The sequence below is a fragment of the Triticum urartu genome, chromosome 2 (genome assembly GCF_003073215.2).
Source record: "Triticum urartu cultivar G1812 chromosome 2, Tu2.1, whole genome shotgun sequence".
NCBI classification, from domain to species: domain Eukaryota; kingdom Viridiplantae; phylum Streptophyta; class Magnoliopsida; order Poales; family Poaceae; genus Triticum; species Triticum urartu.
In genome coordinates this window covers 628927154-628936765 of record NC_053023.1, presented here as the reverse complement: position 1 = coordinate 628936765, position 9612 = coordinate 628927154, and the positions used below count along the sequence as shown (strand labels likewise).

Below are 9612 nucleotides of genomic sequence, written 5' to 3'. Positions count from 1 at the left end.
GAACAAAGCATTAGCACATAGTGAATACATGAACTCCTCAAACTATGGTCATCACCGGGAGTGGTCCCGATTATTGTCACTTCGGGGTTGCCGGATCATAACACATAGTAGGTGACTATAGACTTGCAAGATAGGATCTAGAACTCACATATATTCATGAAAACATAATAGGTTCAGATCTGAAATCATGGCACTCGGGCCCTAGTGACAAGCATTAAGCATAGCAAAGTCATAGCAACATCAATCTCAGAACATAATGGATACTAGGGATCAAACCCTAACAAAACTAACTCGATTACATGATAAATCTCATCCAACCCATCACCGTCCAGCAAGCCTATGATGGAATTACTCACGCACAGCGGTGAGCATCATGAAACTGGTGATGGAGGATGGTTGATGATGACGACGGCGACGAATCCCCCTCTCTGGAGCCCCGAACGGACTCCAGATCAGCCCTCCCGAGAGGTTTTAGGGCTTGGCGGCGGCTCCGTATCGTAAAATGCGATGATTTCTTCTCTCTGATTTTTTTCTCTCCGAAAGCAAATATATAGAGTTGGAGTTGGCGTCAGAGGGTCTCCAGGGGGGCCACGAGGTAGGGGGGCGCGCCCCCCACCCTCGTGAGAAGGGTGTGGGCCCCCTGGTCTTCATATTTGGCGAGGATTTTTTATTATTTTTTCTAAGACCTCCCGTGGAGTTTCAGGTCATTCCGAGAATATTTGTTTTCTGCACATAAAACAACATCATGGCAACTCTGCTGAAAACAGCGTCAGTCCAGGTTAGTTCCACTCAAATCATACAAATTAGATCCAAAACAAGGGCAAAAGTGTTTGGAAAAGTAGATACGACGGAGACGTATCAAACACCTCCCCGTGCCACCCCGCCTCATGAGGCGGGCGACCCTGAAGTGTCGTCGCAGAGGGTTTCTCCTGATCGGCCAAGTCCAGAGGGTAATCCTTCGGCCACCCGAAGTCCTCAGTATTCGGCTCCTAAAGAGAGCAACAGAAAGAGTCCGGAACCGTCCGGTGTGCGATCGGATGCACTGAAGGATCTTATGGAGCAAGCGGCCATCTCAGAAGCGCATCATACGCTAATGGGTACGGTGATTGAGAGGATTTCATCCGCCGAAAGCGAGTTGCACAAAGCTTTTATTAGTTTTCTGAAAGGCTTTGAGGTACGTGAAATAGTGTATGTTTTTGACAGTACCGCACACGTTAGGTGTGCCCTGTGCAGATAGTAGCCCCTGAGACTCTGGTTGCCGTCGAGAACGGCAGCAAACAGAGGATCATAGTCCCAGGTAATAATCAGGCCACCGTCATGTGCAGGTGGCTGAAGGTCCGGTGGCTAGCCGGACTGATGAGTTTGCCGAGATGAAGCAGCAATTTGATGCGGCAGATGCCGACATCGTGCTTGTCAACAAGCGGCTCGATGACGCACAGGGTATGTGATTTCTCCGGTGATCAACACATAGTAAGAGGAGCATGATGCCAGTATCTTTAATATCTTGTAACTGCAAATGGAGCTTCCGCCGTGGAGACCCTTCGGGCGGAACTTGCCCGAGCCAAGGAACAAGCCAGGAATAGTGATGCGGCTGCTCTAAAGGTGGTCGAAGAGCTGAGGGCCGAACAGGCTGCGCATTGCCAAAGCAAGGAAAAAATAGCCAAAATGGCTGTTCAGTTCAAAGATGCCGCCGACCGTTACCAGCCTCTTGAAAAAGAAAGCCGAGTGAAGGCGACGGACTTGGAGAAGGCCATGGTAGCAGCCAAGGAAGCCCACTCCAAAATCATAGCGGCAAAGGAGGAGTTGTGTCAAGCTAGAGATATCGCGGCTGGGAAGCCCTTTTTGTTGTGGACGAAGTTCGGAGATCCGAAGTATGCCCCTCTTGATAAACTATGGAGTTTGGCAGACGCATACGTGGATTTGGCAGCAAGTGCTGCTGATGCGGCCGAGTACTTCAAGGATCAAAAATATCGTGAAGTGGAAAAGCTGTTCTGGTCACAGTTCAATGTTCCAGTGCGTTCGCTGCTGTTGAATGAGCGAATGGCCGAGTGGGCCGAGCTCCATAGGTTGTCCGGACTTTCCATGAGGTCTGTTGTGGATCATCTGTGGCCAGAAGGGCCAAGGCCGAATAGTTATTTTAGTTTAGTGCAACAATTCTTGGTGCTGTGCCGCACATCAACGCTATGAAGAGGTCGGCGTGCATAGAGGGTGCGTGGATGGCACTTGCCCGTGTCAAGACATACTGGGCAGAGATGGAGGCCACCACTATTGCAACCCAGAGTTCTGCCGTGGGCCGAGTATCTGCCGAGCACTACTTTGAAGAAGTCCTTGAAGGCGCTCGTTCAATAGAGGCTCAGTGCTCGAAGAATATTATGTTCTAGTGACATGTATTCCCATTGTAAAAAACAATGTTTTATTGAATTGTAAAGGTTGTGTTTATACTTTTGCCTGAAAGTATTATGATGCCTCCTGTGCGGCCGTTTATGTATATATGTATATAATCTGAAAGTTTGCAGTCGTCGGCTTCAGCCCCCACGCATATAATGCGGGGGTGTTCGCAAAAAACGCATATTCACACTTGATCCAATGTCTTGGTCCATTAAGGAGGTGGTAGCACAGCGAACAAGGCAATCGGGCTATATTGCTTTAACACTTTCACTTAGCCATAGGAGTTTGACGGTGGGATTACTATATAGCCCCTGGTACTTCTGCGCTTGTCTGAATACGGTGCGCGTATGTACATGACCGGGAAACGGCCCTTTGTTAATGCGGAGGAATCCTGAAGATTCCGCTAAGTAATCGAGTGGTTGACCAGTCTCGCGCTTTATCATGATAGTCAGTTTTCGGCTTTCTCTACTGAGGTGCTCATCCGGATGAACCAGGGCACAATCGCAGTAGTTCTCCTGGTGCCGCCTTAGCCGATAGAGCGGAACGTAAGGTAGCAAAACACGGGAGCCAGGCAAACCCAACATTTGACCAAAGACATGATTCGGAGCTAATGCATATAAGGCCAAACTCGCGATGCCGAACACTCCCTAAGGTATTCGGTCTTTATAACATAGGCCGGGCTGAACAATGCCCTTAATAATAAACCCCGAGTGTCCAGGTATGTGCAATATTCTAACGTGGCGAAATGCCAATAACGTCAGCATCCTTCTCGGTTGTATTGAGTATCTGGAGGGTGTGAACAACAAGAGACAGTAAAAAAGGTTTACGCGGGGTCTTAATCTGAAAAGAAACCTTTGAGCGGGTCCCTACTACACGTCTGCGCCTGTGTCTCTGTTGTGCCGTGTCCTGGACGGGTGTAGCACGATTGTCATCTGTAAAAGAGAAGAACTTAGGTGAAAGTTGTCGTGCCAAAAAATTGGTTATTCTCGATTAACCATTAAAATTCAAGATAAGTCAAGTTGAGCCGAACTAGCCCTGATTACACGCGGGAAGCCCCTGGTACCGTCTATGAGGGTTTAACCATCAAACCAGTCTCAGGTATATCTAGTGATGCGCCGAACTCGTCCAACCGTGTCCGCGGTCTTGACGACCTGTCATTTATTCTAGTTGGTGAGGCCGTCTAGTGCTCGGCTGTTAGAGCCGCCGCACGTTCTTCCGCGTGTAGAGAATGCTCAATATTTCCACCAACTGTGATGGTGCCACGTGGACCAGGCATCTTAAGCTTAAGAGAAGCGTAATGTGGTGCCGCATTAAAATGAGCGAAAGTTGTTCTTCCGAGTAGTGCTTGATAGCCGATTAGGAATGGAGCAATGTCGAAGTCTAACTTCTCACTTCGGTAGTTGTCGGGTGAACCAAATACAACCTCTAGTATTAGAGAGCCCGTGGAGCGGGCCTCTGGGCCTGATATTAATCCCTTGAAGGTAGTATTACTGTGGCTGATTTTTGTCGGGTCTATCCCCATTTTGCGGACGGTGTCCAGATATATCAGATTTAGACCACTACTGCCGTCCATAAGGACTCGTGTGAGATGGTATCCGTTTATTATTGGGTCTAACACCAAGGCAGCTAATCCTTCATGCCGGATGCTTGTCGGGTGATCCCTGCGATCAAAAGTGATCGGGCAGGCCAACCAGGGGTTGAACTTAGGAGTGACGGGCTCTACGGCGCGTATGTCTCGGAGTGTGTGTTTGCTTCTCCTCTTCGTCACGTGGATCATGTTTACTGTTTTAACCTTTGGTCACTACAAGAAATATGTCAACCTGTAACCACCACTATTGGTCACTGAAAGGTCACAAATTTCCATTTACGACCTTTTTGTGACCAAAAATAGAAGGTCAAAAGCTGGCGGTCGTAAACTGACTATAGCGACCTTTCTTCTGGAATGGTCAAAGACGTTTACGACCAAAATACTTCTACTGTGGCGTTTTGGTCACTAGCAACCTCCCCAGGCCACGTAGGCATCCAGCGTGGCAAGCTGATGTGGCACAAGATTCAGCTCGGTCCAATTCAGTTTTCTACATGGGCCTAGCCCAACAATTCGGCCCATTTATGATTTTTTCCTAGATGTTTTTGGGCCTTTTCTATCATGGGCCTTTACCTTTCCACAGAGTTTGTTTCCTTTTTGTTTCTATTTTCTATTTGAGTCGAGGCCTTCTTATAGTACTTCTGAATAGCTTTTCAGCCAAGGTTATTTTGGGCCATGGCATCTTAATAGTACAAGTATATTTGGGCTGTGGCCACTATCAGGTCCAGTAAGAACATTTTCTGGAGAACTTAATGTTCAAGTAAAATGTACACAACATTACAGGAAAATAACACATACAACAGCAAATAAAATTTCATTTCACTCCTAAAGCTCACTACATCATAGACAGTACATGACAATCATTCAATTTTTTACTAGGCGGTAGCCGAGTACATCATTCAATTTCAAATAAACAGTACTGCTCTTGGAAGCAAAATAGGCCGCCACACGCCATGGTGCCCCAAGTAACCAGCAGCGCTGCTTGCCCCCTTGGCCCAGCTCCTTGCTGCCGACGATGGACGAGACTCGGATGTGGAGCTCCCTGCACAAGACATATTGTGTCAATGCTTGCAGCAATAGAAGGAACTCACATACCATAGAACTTGCACAGTAGTGTATCAACACCCGAAAGATTGACTGAATTGAACTGTTATATAACCAAGTTAGAGCTGGCAAAAGTTGCAGGTACATAAACATCCATAGAGCTAACATGTTGTATTTCTGTAGAAAGAAGCATCAACTCACTATTCTAGACAAAAAGCTAGCACATACATGCACAGACACCAGAACGGTACATAGAATGAAGCACAGGGCTAGTACTTGCTACCCTGACATTTCAGCATTCTAGTGTTTAGGAGATTTGACTTCCAGCAGAAAACTAAGTCGATAGACTTAGCACTTGTGACTCCAACTAACTTGACCAGTGCTAAGTTATTAATAGACTTACTTGTGACTTCAACTAACTTGTGGACTGATTTTGCTCAAGTTTCTTAATAGACTTACAATGTTTAGCTTCCAGAAATTAAATCACAAAGTTTCGCTTACGGAAACAAAATTACAAGGTTTTCTATCTGCAATCAGTACTAACTTGATAGTGTTACAAGTGCTAATGATCCAACAGCGTCCCAGCTCCACACATCCTAGTACTGGATTTCCTCACACTTGATAGTGCTACAAGCAAGCAAGCAAGCAAACATGCAAATACAAGTAGTAGTACTGGTTGTCTAATGAATGGGCTACATGATTCTCCTCAAATAAATTGACAAGGTTTTCTTCTTTTTTCTAGTTAATGACAACAAGTCATCAATCAAGCAAGCAACATCACATTGTACAGCAGCTAGCATCGTTCAGCATATATGGGGTGTGAGCAGTCAACAGCTACTAATTTTATTTTATTTGTTTGCGTCGAGTCAGCACCTACTAGATGGGATGGAAATGCATCTTCTATATTAGTTGTGGAGCATGCGTGTATTATTAACAACGAAAGCAAGGGTCGACACTAGTGAAAGAGCATACATGAATATTTGCTTGCAACTAGACAACTTTGCTTGTGCGAGGCGAGGCGAGGCGAAGAGCAGCTCCTCGCTCTTGGCGCCGAGCTTGACGAGGGGAGGGGGCTCCATGGAACCTGCGACAACCCGACCTGTGTAAATCATAAGGTCTTGATTAGATATAAACAGTAGTACTGAATGATAGATATAAACATTAGTATTGCCTGAGCTCAGTTTTTTTTTGCAAGGATAAGCATGTCCTAAACCGCCATTGTGAGATCGTTGAAGTAATATATGCCAGAATGTGAGAATGGAGAAAACAGAACATGAATGTTCTCAAGTGCCATGAAGTGAGAAAGCAGGTAGTCAGAATGACGAGGCATGTTAGCTGCCAAAACAGATTCAGACTAACTGCATGTCCAGACGGACGGGCCATTCCCAAGAATTTCAAGACACCAGCAGAGGTCAGTAGACAACAAACTTGGATGCTATCTATCCATACTAGTATAGAATGATACGAGGCCAGTAGAAACTGTTTGCTACCGACGAGCTCGCCAAGGTGCACAGTTGTTCAAAAAGGAAGCACATTTGACTAAAGTACCAGATTTCAGAGTTTGTAATAGCATCATGAACAGCAGCTGTAAATTACTAAATGTTATCATACTGAATGCTATCTAGAAAGATAGATACGATGCAGGGGGTGTCCATTACCGACGATCTTGCCGAGGTGCATGGAGATGGAGTTGAGCTGGGCCTTGTTCTCGTAGAGGTGGTTGACCGCCTTCCTGGACTGCACCAGCTCCTTGGCCAGCGCCTTCAGGAACAAGCATCACCAGCAGAGGAAACCAAATCAGTAAATTAACCTAAAACGAAGTAATACACGGAATTAGTTCAGGAAAATGGATACAAGCGGACGAATCATCCTAACTAACCAGAAACAAAACATTGTTTAGTCGCTAGGCGTTAAAGCGATAGATGTTAAACACTAACTTCCTTCATAAAAAAGAGCAATAATAACAACCAGCAAGTACTTAACACTCAGCAAGGGTTGACAGATATATAATGGGTTCAGCAACCAATTTGGCTCAGAAACTAAGAAAATTAGAAAGATTTTTCGCTCAGAATACGCTAATTAAAAGGACGCCGGTAAGAGCAGGGAAGAACAACATTCGATAATGCTTCCCAGTAACTAACTAGTCGATCCTTGATAAAGTTGCACAGCATTATTATTTCTCAGTGTATTGGCCAGTCATAACATGCACATTTTCAGTATTTTGCTTTCATTAATCAAAGAATTAAGAGAATGCACACATAGACATCCAAGAAGAAATCCGATTTGTGCATTTGATCGAACAAAGGACCAACCAAATTTGAGGCTAATAAAGGGGGCAGAGATAGTAGTATGAAGGAATGACACATACGATTGAAGATTTGTAGTGTCCTTTGAGCTACAGCAGTGGTTTAGTGGGACAAATGCACGGGAGTGAGAGGGCATCCATGACCCGAGGATTAGCCAGAGGTTGCTTCTAACCACGCAAGCACCAGGCACCATGGCACCTGACCAGTACCGTGTCCGCTCGAGTTGTGAACAGCCAAAGCACTCCATGATCCTCACCCATCCCAGAAACTGCGAGATGAGTGAAAAACAGTCCTACCTTCAGATTCTTAATCATTCTGATATATATAACGAATGTGCGATGCAAATTTGACAAAAGGGTAAAAATAAAAATCTAGATTATGGTGCCCAAACCAATTTCATCTCCAACTCAAAATGAACAATCAGCAAGCCCAAATAAAGTTAGACATTCTATGCAAAATCCGTCCATAAGCGCCCACCCACCGGTTCCATGCAGAGCAAACTTCTAGGTTTCCTTTTACATGGCCGGACAGCCACGCGGATGGACTAATTTCACAGCAAGCAGACACAAACAAGTCACCTGATGGCTTGCATTCGCTTATTTTTCTGGTGGTCCGGCAGCAAACAGGTACGAGCAAGATTCTTACAATATTGACAGACTGCAGATATTTTGGGTTATCTGACTATGCATAGAGGCTACGATAATGTTTCCAAGTGACTGCAACATGGCCAAAATGAGTGGTTGTTCATTTTCATAAGAGAAAATATGGGCCTGTCATGCTACTGTAAGACCTAGAAGTCAGATACTAGTTATTTCCTGCAGAAATTACAGATACTACTAGTGCTGCTACCAAAGGAATGCAGGGGAAAGAACCGAGAAAGATGTCGAACCTGCTTGTCACTGACGGCGTCGCTGATTCGGTCCTTGAACTCTGGAACTCCGCGGCAAAGACGGCGTCACGGGCGGGGGCGGCGCGGTTGGGGGCGGGTCGGGGCCTCGCCTTCGACATCTGGCCAGAACCCTAAGCAGCCGCCTGCGTCATCGCATGTGTGCGGTGGAGTGCTGGTGCACTGACTCCGGCAGCACCACCTTGACCGCCTCGGACGACATCTGCGGGCATGAAAAATAGAACACCAAAGGAGCGCATGACAGCGTCAGAACCTTGGCTCGAGAAGGAGAAACACACGGGCTCAACGTGGGGCACGACGGGAGAGGAAAATACCTTGGGGTTGGGGACGCCGGAGGAGGAGACGAGCTGGGCGCGGGCGTGCCCGGCGTGCGGCTCGCCGCCGGCCGCACGGAAGCAGCCGAACAGGCACCCCGTCCTCCACCTCGGCCTCACTGCGTCCCCCTCGCGAGCGTCGAGCCTTGGAGCCTAGGAGGAAGGCGAGGGGAGAGGTGCATGGCGAGGGGAGAGATCGGCGATGGTGGGTGGGGTGGCGGCGTTGCCTCGGTCGGATCTGGGAGAAAGCTGAGACGAGGGAGAGGAAGGCGGGGTGCCTCAATCGGATCTGGGAAGGCCGGTGCCTCGCGGGCTGTGTGGGGACGACGAGGCGTCGGGGTGCGCTGCTGGGGACGGAGCACGGGCGGCGGGAGTGCTGCTACGGGCATGGATGGATGGTTGGATCAATGGAGGCCGGTGGTTGCAGGTGGCCTGGTTCCCGACGAGATCGAGCCATGGACGTGCGGTTTGGTTGGGTGGGGGAAGGGGAGGGGCGTGAGGGAGGCCATGGACGGCGGCCAGCTCCGCCAGAGGGAGGTGCCAGTGGCGATCTGGAAGGGAGGAGGCAGCTCTCTCTCTCTCTCTCTCTCCGTCGGGCGAGACAACGAGGAGATGGATGGATGTGGGAAAGAAAGGAGGCGGGGGGTGGATGGAAAATGACCAGCTAGGGTTTCGGGGTTGGTGTGGAAGGGTTGAGGACAACCGTTGGATCCACAAGCATCCGACGGCGTATGATGCACGATCCGCGTGAAACGTCTACGGACCAATTAGAATGCAATATGATGCTATGACCATCTAAATTGGTCATAGTTGTCTAAAAATAATATGTTAAAATCATGTCAGCTATTTTTATAACCTGAGAAATTCAAAAAGAAAATAAAAAACCTTTTCATTGTGTCACCAAAATGTGAACGAGTTTTCAGAAAAAATAACAAACATGAAAAAAGATAAATATCTTCAAAAAGGTGTAGTGAGAAATGAGTTTTTTTGCAAAAATAAACATTTTTCATTTTCTGAGAGCCCGAAATGAGTTTTTTTGTGAAGGACCTACCATATATTTTTTGCAAA

The 9612-nt window shown here is 47.1% G+C and overlaps 1 long non-coding RNA gene across 3 annotated transcripts; it reads right to left on the bottom strand.

Annotated features, from left to right (window-relative positions):
• Positions 1–4770: 4770 nt before the first annotated feature.
• LOC125539281 lies at positions 4771–9164 on the bottom strand. 3 transcript variants are annotated; one of them, XR_007296784.1, is made up of 6 exons: positions 8545–9164; positions 8213–8432; positions 7386–7591; positions 6676–6827; positions 5990–6116; positions 4771–5015 (listed from the first exon to the last, which is right to left on the bottom strand). It is a non-coding gene; the product is annotated as an uncharacterized LOC125539281 (long non-coding RNA). The 3 variants fall into 3 exon arrangements; XR_007296785.1 differs by having other exon boundaries at positions 6676–6778; XR_007296786.1 differs by having other exon boundaries at positions 8228–8432.
• Between the last annotated feature and the right edge of the window lie 448 nt (positions 9165–9612).